At 35.4% G+C, this 12227-nt stretch overlaps 1 protein-coding gene across 1 annotated transcript in view; it reads left to right on the top strand.

The window, feature by feature from the left end:
• Positions 1-12227, top strand: part of LOC135214772 (nucleolar MIF4G domain-containing protein 1 homolog) — a 38179-nt gene that overhangs the window by 17012 nt on the left and 8940 nt on the right.

Below are 12227 nucleotides of genomic sequence, written 5' to 3' on the forward strand. Positions count from 1 at the left end.
ACGTCCAACAAAAGACATCTCCCAAAGACTCTGGGGTATAGAGATCCCATGCCAGGACTGTGACCAATCTTACATCGGATTTACAGGTAAATCACTTCCCCAGAGATTAATACAACACAAACGGTCAGTTAGGTATGGACAACAGAACTCGGCTATTTCAACCATATAAATGAACATAACCATAGAATAAACTGGAATATGTCAGGTGTAATTTATAGCAGCAACTGCCGGTACAAGAGTCAAATGATGGAATCGGCCTTAATAAAAGAGAAGCAGGTAATGAACATCTCAAGGGAATTGATATCAGATATCGTCGACGCAGTGTTCATTCACCAACGCTTAAGAAGATTAAAGGAAGATTATCAGCGGGGGTGACCTAAATTGGCTTACTTGTGGACGAATCTCTTGGTATAAATACCCACCTTTCTGTAAACTTTCTCATTCATATACCTGAAGAGAGAGACAGCAGTCTCTGAAATATAGTACTTTCTCTCTACATTTTGGTGTTTTTATGGGCTCCTTTTATTAGATGGAATTCTGTTGTTACAGTTTTTAACCAGCTTTTTACCATATCTATTATATATATATATATATATATATATATATATATATATATATATATATATATATATATATATATATATATATATATATATATATATATATATATATATATATATATATATATATACAGTAATACTTTGGGTTACGAACCGATTAGTATACGAATTTTTTAACTTACGAAGTGACGACCTCATTCTGGAATACGAATTTCGCTTGGAATACGAATGCGCGAATTTCCATCATGGGGAGGCCGCCTGATTTGTTTACATCGGATGAGCGTTGGGATCTACGAACGCATTTTTTTCGGCCAAAACTTAACGCCTGCTTTGTTTTACATCGGATGAGCTTGGGATCTGCGAACACATTTTTTTCGGCCAAAACTTAACGAGGGTCACGTGACTTCCTCCTACGCATACCTTGACCCTTTTTAAACCATAACTCTTTCAATATCTCGCTGGCGGTAAGATTGACGCATCTGTCCGTGATACGCTCTCAAATTTGCTTAGTGATTTGCGCACGTGTTGTGTTTCCGTAATAGTGCTTATACATTACATATACCCAAATACTAAAGACAATGGCTCCCCAAGATGACGAAGGCAAGCAGCAAGAAGGAAAGCATAAGAAAGAAGGAGATGATTACAGTCGAAATGGAGAAGGAAATTATCCAAATGCATGATAAACGGGAGTGCGTGAAAGACATTGCAGCATTCTTCAAGCGGTCGCAATCAACGATCTGCACTATTTTGAAGAAAAAGGAAGAAATTAAAGCCAGTAAAGCATCAAAAGGTGTCACAGTATTGACGAAAACAACGGCCTTATATTCTCGACGATGTAGAAAATTTGCTCATAGAAAAATATTTTTCAAAATTGTGAAAGACAACATAGAGTTGCGTTAGCGTAAAATTAGTGATCGTAGTGAACGGTGCTCTCTAGAGAAAGAACCAGAAAGTCTTCCAGAAGTGTTCACGGAGGGAGATTTCCCCCCAAGCCCTAACCCTCTCCTCCTCACCCTTCCCCTCCTCCCGTCTCCGTCAAGCCAGCTCCACACTCGCCAAAGGTAAAGTTCAGGTTTTACTGTGTCATGCATATTAAATCTAGTGTTTATATTTAATTTCATTCTTCAATTTTATAATTTTATGTAATTCCTACACGAATTTTCAACCTTAGTGAACAAAAATAAATGGAAAAATATGAATTGAAATGGTTATCATGGTCGGGTGGAACGCATTATTTGCTTTTTATAACATTCTTAGGGAAAATCCATTTGGTTACGAATTTTTAGGTTACGAAGCAGGTTCTGGAACGGATTAATTCGTAACCCAAGGTATTACTGTATATATATATATATATATATATATATATATATATATATATATATATATATATATATATAGATATATATATATATACAGGCGGTCCCCGGGTTACACGGTTCCGGCTTACGGACGTTTCCGAGGTTACGACGCTTTTTTCTTAAATATTCAATGGAAAAATCCGTCCTGGGTTACGACGCTTGTTCCGAGGTTACGACGCTGACGCTTCCGACGCTCCGAGTTAACGACGCTTTTAAAAAACGCATACTATGATAAAAATCCTTTATAGTTTAGCACAGTATAATTTAATAAAAATAAGTTTCTGGTTAGATTACAACAAAAATTTTGAGATTATGATGATTTTCGACACTTTTTATGTTGTCTTTTTCTATGTTTTTTAGTGACACCTCATATGCGGAACTAGTGTTTTTCCGAGCGAATGAATACATTACCTAGTTTACATATAACAGTCCAAAAAGCGCAAATAATGAAAAATCATTGCTTGTTTCCAGTAATAATAACAAAACGAAGTTTCTGGTTAGATTACAACGCAAATTCCAAGTATCCAAAGAGAGACATTATCCAGTAATTTGATCAGAGAGAGAGAGAGAGAGAGAGAGAGAGAGAGAGAGAGAGAGAGAGAGAGAGAGAGAGAGAGGCGTCTTCCGACGCGCCGAGATAACGACGCTTTTAAAAAACACATACTATGATAAAAATCCTTATAGTTTAGCACAGTATATTAATAAAAATAAGTTTCTGGTTAGATTCAACAAAAATTTTGAGATTATGATGATTTTTCGACACATTTTATGTTGTATTTTTTCTATGTTTTTAGTGACGCCTCATATGCGGAACTAGTTTCCCGAGCGATGAATACATAACTAGTTTACATATAACAGTCCAAAGCGCAAATAATGAAAAAATCATTGCTTGTTTCCAGTAATAATAACAAAACGAAGTTTCTGGTTAGATTACAACGCAAATTCCAAGTATCCAAAGAGAGACTTATCCAGTAATTGATCAGAGAGAGAGAGAGAGAGAGAGAGAGAGAGAGAGAGAGAGAGAGAGAGAGAGAGAGAGAGAGAGAGAGAGGCGTCTTCCGACGCTCCGAGTTTAACGACGCTTTTAAAAAACGCATACTATGATAAAAATCCTTTATAGTTTAGCACAGTATAATTAATTAATAAAAATAAGTTTCTGTTAGATTACAACAAAAATTTTGAGATTATGATGATTTTCGACACTTTTTATGTTGTAATTTTCTATGTTTTTTAGTGACCTCATATGCGGAACTAGTTTCCGAGCGAATGAATACATACTAGTTTTACATATAACAGTCCAAAAGCGCAAATAATGAAAAAATCATTGCTTGTTTCCAGTAATAATAACAAAACGAAGTTTCTGGTTAGATTACAACGCAAATTCCAAGTTATCCAAAGAGAAGACATTATCCAGTAATTTGATCAGAGAGAGAGAGAGAGAGAGAGAGAGAGAGAGAGAGAGAGAGAGGCGTCTTCCGACGCTCCGAGTTAAGGACAGAGAAGTGTGCGTTTCGTTAAACGGCCTCTGACTCATGCCAGTAAATGTTTTGTTTGTACTAATAAATATAAGCCTATTTAAAGATACGTTTACTTTAATTAGTCTATATGATACGTAAATAGTAATCAACTGTTCTTGTAGCCCTCAATATTTGGCAAAATCGAAGTATCCAAAGAGAGACATTATCCAGTACGTAATTTGATCAGAGAGAGAGAGAGAGAGAGAGAGAGAAGAAGAGAGAGAGAGAGAGAGAGAGAGAGAGAGAGAGAGACGCTTTGGCAACAATGGTCTCGGGGGTTTTTATAGCTTCCTTCTGCTTGATGATCGTGGATATTGTAGAAGGATTTCGACCATACTCGTTTGCCAAATCGACGATACGAACGCCACGTTCATGCTTTGCTATAATTTCATGTTTTGCTTCCATCGAAATAATTTTCTTGGGTTTTTTCTTATCACCTGCTTTGTCTTTAGCTTTGAGACCATGGTTAATAATAAAATAGACAAAATAACACGAAAAATAGGCGCAAATACAACGAACTAAACAACGACGTGTTAACATGCAGCACCAACAAACCCAAACAGACTGACGCCATTTATCGGTCGCCTATACAACTAACACTCATCGCAAAATCGTATCTCAAATATTTCGTTTGTATATCAAAGCTTGTATTTTCGCAAATTTTCTGTTATATCTCAAAACATTCGTATATTAGGGCAATCGTTATGTCAAGTTTCCAATGTAATTTGATCAGAGAGAGAGAGAGAGAGAGAGAGAGAGAGACGAGAGAGAGAGAGAGAGAGAGAGAGAGAGACGCTTTGGCAACAATGGTCTCGGGGATTGACGTAACGTTTATTTTCTGAACAGATAGGACAGAGAAGTGTTCGTTTTCATTAAACGGCCTCTGACTCATGGCAGGAAATGTTTTGTGATACTAATATATAAGCCTATTTAAAGATACATTTACTTTAATTAGTCTATATGATACGTAAATAGTAATCAGCTGTTCTTGTAGCCCTCAAGATTTTGCAAAATCACTCCAGGTTGTACATAAAACTTCAAGAATGTAGTGTCACCAGAGGATTACAATAGTTTTTACCTTCAAGAACCAGCATTCTTTTATGAAAATACTCCAGGTTGTACATAAAACTACAGGAAACAACATGTATGTAACCAAAGGATTACAAGTAAGGTTTTTATAACTTTTTATTAGTTTAAGACATATTTCCAAGCGTCGTTCCGGCTTACGACGATTTTCGGCTTACGACGCGTCTCAAGAACGGAACCCCCGTCGTAACCCGGGGACTGCCTTATATATATATATATATTTATATGTATAAAGGAACGTATTTCACGGAGCGACACGGCCGAGCCCAGAAAATATATATATATATATATATATTAATGATAATAATAATAAGCGAATACCTGTGGTATTCACTTATTTAATGAAGTCATGTGCATCTACTGTGATTTTTAAAATTATATATATATATATATATCTATATATATATATATATATACAGTAGAGACCCGGTTCACGACCGTATTTAGTACTCGACATAATCGGATTTCGCCACTAAATTTCCTATAAACTTTGTATCTGTTTTCAACCAAAAAACCAGTTTCCGACCCCCGACCATATGATGTTTGTAAACAAAACTGTTTCCGCCAGCTGCTGCTAGTTGGCGTCATCCAGTGCTACCAAATGTAGCATAATTTCATGTTTTTTTAGCACAATTTGACCCAAGAATTGGAGCTTAGCATAATTTCTTTCACACTTAGGGTTCTAGTACAATTTTAGAATGTATTTTCGACTACAAAATTTTAAATAAAATGCAGAAAATTCCTCAATTTCATACACAGCTATAGTGAATGTATCTACAAGTGAAATTGCCTCAAAAGCAGCACTAACAAATGATTTAATTGCTAAAGTTTTGAAACCAACTAAGGAATGTTAAATTTTGTGAATATAAATAAATACCCACAGTGCCCACCGACACAAACGATCAGTAAAGTTGTTAATAAATGTTTTTTTCATTCATGAGTTCAAAGGGAATTACTTTTTTTCCTTTTTTAAATTTTATTTTTTCAGTAAATCAAAAATTTTAATTATGTCTGAAGTGATTTTCACACAAAAATTTTCAGTATTTATTCATTATGTATGTGATCTATTAAAAGAAATATAGTGTTTCAGTGGCATGATAATGATCAAGTAATAAGTACGTATGTTTTTCTTCTTGAGTAGAGACTGGTTTGTTTGTTACCTTTTTTTTTTTAGTTTTAATTTTTCAGTAAATATCAGTAAAATAATAAAATGTTATATTGAAGTAATTTCACACATTTTCAAGTATTTATTAATTGTTTATGTGACCTGTTAAGAAAAATGGTTCTGAGTGGCATGATAATGATGCAGTAATAAGTAAAATTTGTTGTTTTTCTTCACATTTGTATGTGTGATCTTCACACATTTGTCAAATAGTATAATAGTGATTGCATATCAAATAGTGTACTAGTGATTGCGTATGTGATCTATTAAAGAAAATGTAAAGATCATCAAATTATTAGTTATAATATTGTCTGTTCGTCACTTTTATCATTTCACCTAATATATAAATGTTTTAAATTTCCATTACATCGTTGTTTTTAGCTCAAATGTATTAGAGAAAAATGAGATAATGATAGATTAATTAGCATAATTCTGGCACAAAATTGCACCATATTTGGCATAAATTCTTGCTTGTACCGACTAGCATAATTTAGCAAAACGGTTGGTAACACTGGTGATGCCACTCAGCATTGTTTAAAGTCCGCAACTAATGTTTACAAACATTCAAACATGTGTGTCTTGTACACCTTGTGCGCATTTCGTTTGCTTTTTCGGTGGTATCAACTCTATACGCAATTACCTTTTGATTCATCATGGGTCCCAACATTACTACTTGCTATCTATTAAAACCTTTTGCTATTGTTAATCTCTGAAATAATGGAAAAGCGTTTTCCTTCTTCAAAATGTTTCCATCATTTCCAACTCCAAAATAAACCTTAAGTTTCGTCTATTCTCTCCTCTGCATGAAAGTGATGAGCGAAAAAAAGATTTAATGAAGCACCCTTGCTTGATTTTTTTTCAAGCGTAGACATATTCTAAAACCATGCTCACACTTGAGGCGCGAGTTTCAGTAGCAAATGCAATACGTATTTTAGTGTTAGGTTTGGAGTGAAGGCAATGTTACGTACGTAGGTTACATGTGCGGTTCGGTAGCGAATGCAATCTTTAAGCTTTGTTAAGCTTTCCGGTAAAGAAGAAGTTAGTCATAGTTTATATCAGAGAAGCCACTATGCCATATTAAGTGCGTAGTAATTAAGAAATTAAGAAGAATCTTTTATGTCGTACTGTAATACGTTAATGTTTACGTGTAAGATTTGGTAGTGAACCAGTTACATACGTAACATGTTCGGTTCGGTAGCAACGCAATCTAAGCTTTTTAAGCTTGCCGGTAAAGAAGAGTTTAGCCTTAGGTTAACTCAGAATCCGCTACGGTATACATTAATTATAGAAATTAAGTAGATTCTTTTATGTCTACAGTAAAAATACGTCATTGTTTACGTGTGAGATTTGGTAGTGAAACCACTGTCACATACGTAACGTGTGCCGTTCGGTAGCGAACGCAATCTTAACCTTTGTTAAGCTTGCTGGTAAAGAGGAAGTTAGCCTTAGCTTAATCAGAGAAGCCGCTATGGTATAGAATAATTATAGAAATTAAGACGATTCTTTTATGTCCACTGTAAAAAGATGTCAATGTTTACGTATGAGGTCTGGTAGTGACACAGTTTACATATGCAACGCATGCGCAGTAACGAACGCAATCTGTATGCTTCGTTTATAAGCGTCGTCGTAAAAAGAAGAAGAAGAAAAAAAAAGAGGTTAGCTTGATATTAAACTCAAGAGATGCTGGTACGTAATGGTATAGTAATTAAAGACATTAAGAAGATTCTTTTACTTACGCGTACATATATATGTAACATGCAGTACCATAATAATTGTCAAAGTCCAATAAGCTTGAAACCAGCCCAGATATTGGACAATTTGCCGTAAAAGACGCACCTTTTTTATAAGGACATTTATGAAACAAAATCGTTAGTATCATAACATTACATTTACTGAAAGATAATTTTCAAGCGATTTTGTATACAGTATTGCAGTCGACTCCGTAAAAGATTTACAATAAATTAATATCAAATGTAAATGTTTTTAGGCTTATAGCGAGATATGGTTTCTTTACTACTATAGTCCCGATATAAACCACCAGGGCTGCGCTATGGATTGTTTACATCCTTAAATGCCGACTTACTGTAGGCAAATTTTTGCAAGTTTTTGATAAATATAAATTGGGTTTAATTTTAATAGTTTATTAATTTACTGTAATAATTAGACTTGCTTTTCAATGTTTTTATTATGTTAGCAACACGTTTTATGCCTACCCACTACACTACGTTCTACTTACTATTTACCTAGGTAGCCTATGGATCTTGGTCAACAATCAGTTGGACATAGGCTAGTTTTCTTTTATACTGTATATTATACATTTAAAATTATAAATATACGTTTAACATGATATTTATTTAACTTTATACTTATTTAGTTGTAATTTACATGTAATGTATTGTATAAAAAGGCAAGGTTAGGGTAATAACTGATGGTCAAGAACGGATTAATCCATTTTCAGTTATTTCTTATGGGAAAACTTGATTCATTTCTCGAAATAATCGAATTTCGACGCTCCTTCTGGAACGATTATCGTCGAGAACCGAGCTCTACTGTATATATATATATATAATATATATATTATATCTAGAATTCGTGGAAAACAGTTTTGTAAAGGCATCGTCATTGGCATTGATGACTGGTATCCCTAGCATGCATTAAAGATTACATTTGTATTCAAGATTACATTGGTTTCAGCCATACAATTATTTGAAATTATAAACAAATTATTTCAGTTATACAATTATAATTTTTTAAAGTCAAAATAGTAATATAGACTTGCATAAATGAAAAGTGCCAGCAAAATAGTCCATTATTGGTCATTAAGAATTCACTTACCCGTCGTCTGCTCGACTCGTGGATTCTGGCTGCCAGACATACAAAATTATTTCCACCCTGAACAAACTCACGTATTTTAAGTTGAATTTGGAGTGAATTAAGAACGAAATGGTGTAAAATTACAATCAAATAAGCACTGTGGAGTTTCATTTGCGATGGCAGTAAGGATAAAACCACCGATGACAAGGTAAAAATGCATTTCAGGTCAAAACATGATTGCGAAAATAAGATGTATGCTTTCACTATAGGCAACGAAATGTTGTTTTATTGTGCAGATTATAACTGAAATATTGAGTAAAAGCAATAAACCTTACATAGATACGCAAATAATTGTTCAAATGAGCGCTGGGAAGGCTAGGAAGGACGTGTGCCAGTGTATGCCTGGTGTCTGCAAGGCTATACCACGCCATATTGGATTTAAAAAACTGCCTTGAAAACATATTTTACAAAGACCTCACATGCTTATTTTAGTTTGTATGGTGGTTTCATATATCTCATTTTGTTGACAAAACTTCAATCTTTTGAATGGTATGCTTAAATATTGAATTGTATTTTTGTTTCACCGATTAAATATCGAGTGAAAATTACATTATTAGCCATGGATCCCAAGAATGTTGTTGAAGTTCATGGAAAGAAGAGGATACTTTCTATGGAGACAAAGATGGAGATAATCAAGAAGTGTTAATGATTTCTGCCATTTGTTAATGTGTTTCGTAAAGTTTAGTGTTAATTTTTTCTGCCATTTTTTTAATGTTTCATAAAGTTAAGTGTTCATGTTTTCTGCCATTTGTCCTCCTCCTCTGTTGCCACTTTTGGACATCGCCTCACTCTAAAGGTAAGGTTCCACATTTTACTACATGTGTACGTACATGTACGTACAGTATTTCTTGTACCCAGTACTCTAATACACTTTATTTACAGGTACAGTCATGGTTAGGTTAGGTATTGAATGGTCCAAATTGTTGTATTTCATTGTTTAATGGCTAATTTTGCTTTATTATAAAATTTACCGTGGTGATTTTGTAGGGCTTGGAACGAATTAGGCAATTTACATGTAAAACGTAGTTCTAGATACGAAAAAATCAGGTTACGAAGGCCACTTCGGAAAGAATTAATTTTGTAACCTGAGGCACTACTGTAAATATGTTGGTTTTTGTAGAATCTGTGTTCATTTAATTATTATTCTTGTATTTTCTTAAATTATATAAATGGGAGTAGGCTAAAGACAGTCATCCTGTTCACCAAGGTCTCCTCACTTCCCCTAGATCCCCCAAGTAGGAGGAGCTTTTTCTACTTCCTTAATGCTCAGCAGGTGAATGGCTGTGAAGAAAATAAATAGAAAAAAGGTATAATTTAGGGGAAACTGTTATCATAATATCATTGTATATCTGTGTTTCTCTATTCATATCACACTGCCATTTTGTTTCTACTAATCTAATGTCAGTAATAAGGATGTAATTCTTGTATCGTCGCACTGATTTAGTGAATAAGTTGTCTCATGCATTTTTAATTATATTACTTATCATTAATGTGTTACCTATTACCCTTTTTCAGGCACATAACATACTGGGAAATCTCAACGTTGTTCAGGAGTTTCGAACAATCCTGTTTACCAAAAGAACTGAAACCTCCTCGTGGGCTCTTATTCTGGTCCTGAGTAATCTCACTAAGCTCCATTTGAGCTGTTACGTTGATCGTCAGACAGGAATCTGACTTTGAAGACAGTTTTCCTGTTGGCTTTGTCTTCCTTGAAGAGAGTTGGAGAGCTTCATGGCCTGAGTTATGACATTCAACACACCCAGAATTTGTAGCTAAGACTCCAAGTCCCTTGGTGCATGATGGCAGATTTGCCTCGTTTTCAATTCCCTCCCTGAATGAGTTTGTGGACAGCGATCCACAGGAGTTATTGCTTTGTCCTGTCAGAGCTCGGCGCTGCTATCTAAAAAGGACATGTCACCTAAGGCCTAGGTGTCATAGACTTATTGTTAGCATGGGCTGGTCCAGAAGGGAAGTGTCCAAGAACACCATTTCATTCTGGCTGCGTGAGGTGATTAAACAGGTATACTCCTCACCTTATAGTTCTGTCACAGAGTCAATGCAGGCTAAATCGCATGACATTAGAAGAATGAGTTCCTCTCTGGCATTTAAGAAGAACTTGCTTGTTCATAGGATTTTGAATGCTGGTTCCTGGCTTCGGCAGACCATGTTCATTTCCTTTTACCTGAAGGACATTGCCCACAGGTCCTTGGGCCCTTTTTCCTTGGGTCTGGTGTAGGCTGCCCAACAAGTTGTGTAGCTCAGAGTTGGCTGGTCTCCTTTCTCTTTTTTTCTTTCTTCTTCCTACTGGCAGGTTCAAGAATTGACATGTCATATGCTGGAACTGGTTTGATAGAAGTGAGTGTGGCAGCCATACTGGTTGCAGTTATTAGGTTTGTCTCTATACAATAGACAAATCTGCTTCTCATTAGCCCTTACTCCTCGCTTGGGCAAGGGGAGGGAGGTGAGTGGTAACGAACCCCTGTGGCCTACATGGTTTGTTGCTTGAACAGACAAGAGTTCTCTTTACCATCCACGAATGCAATATCTGGACATGTCTCATTGTGTTCAATCCCAGAAGGTTGAGTTTTTAGATACTTACTTATCTATTCTCTCACGGGCTCGGACCCCCTTCTTGAGAACTTTATCTTCTAGGAAGGGTGGTCAGGTGGGCTGAACCCCCAGCTGGTTGAGGGTATTTGTACCTCCCTCCAAGTATAAGTCTGTCCATTGTTAAGACTGAAGGTCTGTTCCACTTATGAGCAAATGACAAATTTTTAATCAATTTGTATTTTTCATAGCTAACAAACCTGAGGTCTTAAGTCTTAACGTTAACTATCCACCTCTAGCTGCCCTTCTCAATTCCTGGGTTGGAAGAAAGACTGATATGTCATGAGGTTTCAAGCCCGATCAGTGACCAGCTCCACCTCGTATATGCATGAGTTGCCAGATGCCACAGATTCCTTGCTATACAATCTTTTATTGTTTTTTTTAAACTGGTTTCCTGCTGGTGCTAGAAGATTTATTACTATTGTTAAAGACCTCAGATTTGTTAGCTCTAAAAAAAAATACAAATTGATTAAAAATTTGTCATATTTGTTTCTCCCTGACACTTACTCTGTCCCACCCAGGAGGCCATGTAGTTCCCAGAGCTCCGTGAACGTGATGTACTGCAACTTGTCAACTGATAGCCCAAACAAGATAACTTAATTTATCAGTACTGTAGCTTTTAATTTTGTTTAATTCCAAGTACAGCACTACTGTACTAGGCCAACTGATAGGTATAGTAATCTTCTGTTTCATCCAGATGTAGATTGCAGAGAGCATTAGGTTCATGATGGAGGCCTTTTTCCAGCTTTGTCCAGGATACACCTGATTTTTCACTCACTGGTGCACTTTTTCATGTGTATGTACATGGAAATTTTTGTGTTTTTTAAAATTTTTATGTAAGTGCAGCCAAAATTTTTCTTGAATGCACGCCTGTGTTGTAAGTGACCTTTTGACCTTTTATGTATCAATATATAATGGCATGATGACCGGAATTTTTGGCGCAAGAGTTTTTGCTGTAGGAATTTTTGCCACAGACTTTGTCATGAGGAATTTTTGCAGAAAAATGCATGTTGAATGATACTAAGATAATTAACTATTACATGTTCTTTTAGAATTTAAACAT

The sequence above is a fragment of the Macrobrachium nipponense genome, chromosome 46, assembly GCF_015104395.2.
Source record: "Macrobrachium nipponense isolate FS-2020 chromosome 46, ASM1510439v2, whole genome shotgun sequence".
In the NCBI taxonomy this organism is placed as follows: domain Eukaryota; kingdom Metazoa; phylum Arthropoda; class Malacostraca; order Decapoda; family Palaemonidae; genus Macrobrachium; species Macrobrachium nipponense.